Source organism: Macaca thibetana, chromosome 7, assembly GCF_024542745.1.
Source record: "Macaca thibetana thibetana isolate TM-01 chromosome 7, ASM2454274v1, whole genome shotgun sequence".
Lineage (NCBI taxonomy): Eukaryota > Metazoa > Chordata > Mammalia > Primates > Cercopithecidae > Macaca > Macaca thibetana.
In genome coordinates this window covers 78,340,944-78,344,236 of record NC_065584.1, presented here as the reverse complement: position 1 = coordinate 78,344,236, position 3,293 = coordinate 78,340,944, and positions in this window count along the sequence as shown.

The following is a 3,293-nucleotide window of genomic DNA, read 5'->3' as shown; positions in this document are numbered from 1 at the left end:
CAGACAGATAGAAACATCAAAGTAAAAACTGGGGGCAATGTAAACCCAGGGGGAAAGACATAAAAATGTTCTCCCTGGCCAGGTGCAGTGGCTCACACCTGTAATCCCAGCACTCTGGGAGGCCGAGGCGGGTGGATCACGAGTTCAGGAGAGCGAGACCATCCTGGCTAATACAGTGAAACCCGGTCTCTGACAAAAAATACAAAAAATTAGCCGGGCATAGTGGTGGGTGCCTGTAGTCCCAGCTACTCGAGAGGCTGAGGCAGGAGAGTGGCGTGAACCTGGGAGGCGGAGCTTGCAATGAGCCAAGATCGTGCCACTGCGCTCTCCAGCCTGCTTGGGTGACAAAGCAAGACTATGTCTCAAAAAAAAAAAAAAAAAAAAAAAAAAAGAGTTCTCCCTGAAAAATATATTTTTGTGAAGAAATAAACTATTTTTCAACAAATATTGGAATTCACAATAACTAAATGAAGTCTTTTATTAGCAGGATGAGAAGTTTAAGGTGGCGAATTAACAGGGGTTGAAGGTGGGAATGAAGCAAATCCAACAATTAGAAATCCCTTTCGATTAAAAACTAATATTAAAGATGCAAATTACACCAGAGCTAAAGCTAATCATACTTCAATATGCATTAATATATCCAAACTAATAGATTGACTGTGGAGAAGAGTCTGAAGTGTTACTTCTGGAGAAAGGAGTACTTCGTTGAAGAAACTGGCAGCATAGAGCTCCAGGGAAAGATACAGTAAGTTCCCAGTTAACAGAGAGTAGGAGGCGACATGGTGCTCTCAGAAAGATGAAGAAATGTAGGGAGAGCATCTAAGACAAAATTCAGGTTCCCATGGACCACTGCACCTGGATTCCTAGAGTAAACTGCTTGTATGTTATGAAAGATCATTTTGATGCCGGAATTGATTTTCTGCTAAAGGTTGATAATGGCAAAGACTAGAGAAAGAATCACATTATGTATAGAAAGCATGTATACAGAAATCAATAAATAATTTTGCATAAGAAATCAATAAACAATTTTTCATTGTTTTTCTTGTGGAACCCTTTCCCCACAAAGACTAGCAACATTTTATCTTTTTCTTTTAGGTATTTATTAAAGAAACTCGATGTGAATTTAAATAAATCATATATGGCTATTAGTGAAGGAATTAATTCCCTTTAAATAAACTATTTGTTCTTTTTAAAGGAAAACAAAAGACAGAGATATAGATGCAGAAATTCCTAACTCAAAAAAATTAAGCCAATTTTTTTTTGGTTCATTAGTGTTCCTCTTTTGTCAGCTTTCAGTATCTTTACACCTTCTGTAATGCTCAATTCTATTCATGTACACTCTATTGTTCTCCTTGTTTCAACTACTGGCAAAATCACAAAACAGAAGACAAAGGAAGTCATAATATTCTATCAGTTCAAATCGAAGGACCATGCATTTAGGAAAGATTCAAGTCTGCTTTTGCAAGATGATCCCGGAACACAAAAACATGATGAATACATCAAAAATATTTCTCACATACTGCCTGCCATAAAAAGACTGTTTGAATTAAACATCATTATTGCTCTGTTGTCAACATGTTAATATAGAGAGATACGCCACACACATGCCTGAGTTCTATCACAATCTATAAATTACTGGTATATTTGCTATTGCTATCTTTTTAATATTTTATATTTTCCAGAGCACACTAACTGAGACTTTGGAACCTATTTTTGTCAGAGTTTGTTTTTCCTCAAATTGTGAGAGATGAATTCTGAGTGATCTTTTGAACCCCTCAAACGTTTTAAAATTTATTGCTCATTCATGACAACATCTAGGACAAGGCTGTCGCTGAGATGGTATTTTGTCATATAAATGTAAACAAAACTAAGGAGTCTTTGCTTTTATTTCACAGAGCTCATTGTGATTTAAAAAAAAAAGACCATCTTCATTTCATATAACTATGTATTGATTTTTCAATAATTTGGAGTTAGCCTACCTGGTTTGTGGATTATAAAAATTTTAGAAACACAAAGGATGTCAAAGTTATCTTATTGAAAACCTTGCTTTTTTTCTGTGAGGAATCAGTGGTCACAAAATTTTAAACAGCTTGCCCAGGGTCACACAACCAAAAAATGGGCAAGAGGGACCTAGAATCCACATTTCTGCTGCATCATTCAGTCCCTCCTAATGTGTTTGACTTCTCATGTTATGGCCAGCTATGCTTACTGGAAATTTTACTGTAAAAAGAACTTAAGAAGAGCAAGAAATTCAACTTACGTCAAACCTTACTCTAGTTCCAGAAAAAGATAATAATTGTCTTGGGGAATAATCTATGATTTTGTTTATTGGTTTTCATTAAGCTCCTATTAGAGTTTTTATACTTTAGAACTTACTACCTTTTTTTTTTTTTTTTTTTTTTTTTTTTGAGACAGAGTCTAACTCTGTCGTCCAGGCTGAGAGCGCTCTGTCGTGGAGCGCTCTCAGCTCACTGCAACCTCCACCTCCCAGGCTCAAGCGATTGTCCTGCCTCAGCCTCTCAAGTAGCTGGTACCACAGGCACATGCCACCACGCCTGGCTGATTTTTTGTATTTTTAGTAGAGATGGGGTTTCACCGTGTTAGCCAGGATGGTCTCGGTCTCCTGACTTTGTGATCCACCCGCCTCAGCCTCCCAAAGTGCTGGGACTACAGGTGAGAACTTCACTAACTTCTCAGTGAACATGAATTGAATAATTCAGACCATAGGCTTTCTAAATGTGTCAGAATAAATGTGAAAATTAAAGGATCCAGGCATAAGGTGTATAACCAGTTATGCTGTTGACAATTACATGGTCAGATCATCATGTTCCAGCTTGCAAATCAAGTGTTTCAGTGTGCCATAAGATAGCAGGAAAAAAATGTGATTCTATGATCTGCCATCCATCTGGAAGTTTTATCTGATAAAAAAATTAATTTCTGAGAGAATAATTAATATCCATGTTTTCCACAAAACTTGCTGTGCTAGCCACGGTCTTCTCCATATAGAAATAACTGAAATATCATGACTGAGATACAAACACAATAAAAAATAATAATTTGATTGTTATGGGTAGCCAAATGTAAGTGTTTTGATTGAAACAAATTTAGGCATGTCGGGTAAATTATTTGGATAAACATTTTGCCAAGTGATAGAAATAAAAATTAATGGTCAAAGAATAAATATTTCTGTTAAAAATGAAAATAAATACTGAAATTTTAAAAATCCTGAATTTAAAGACAAATAGACTTCCTAATCCTAGGTATGAAGAGTAGAAAGGACGTGTTATTATGAA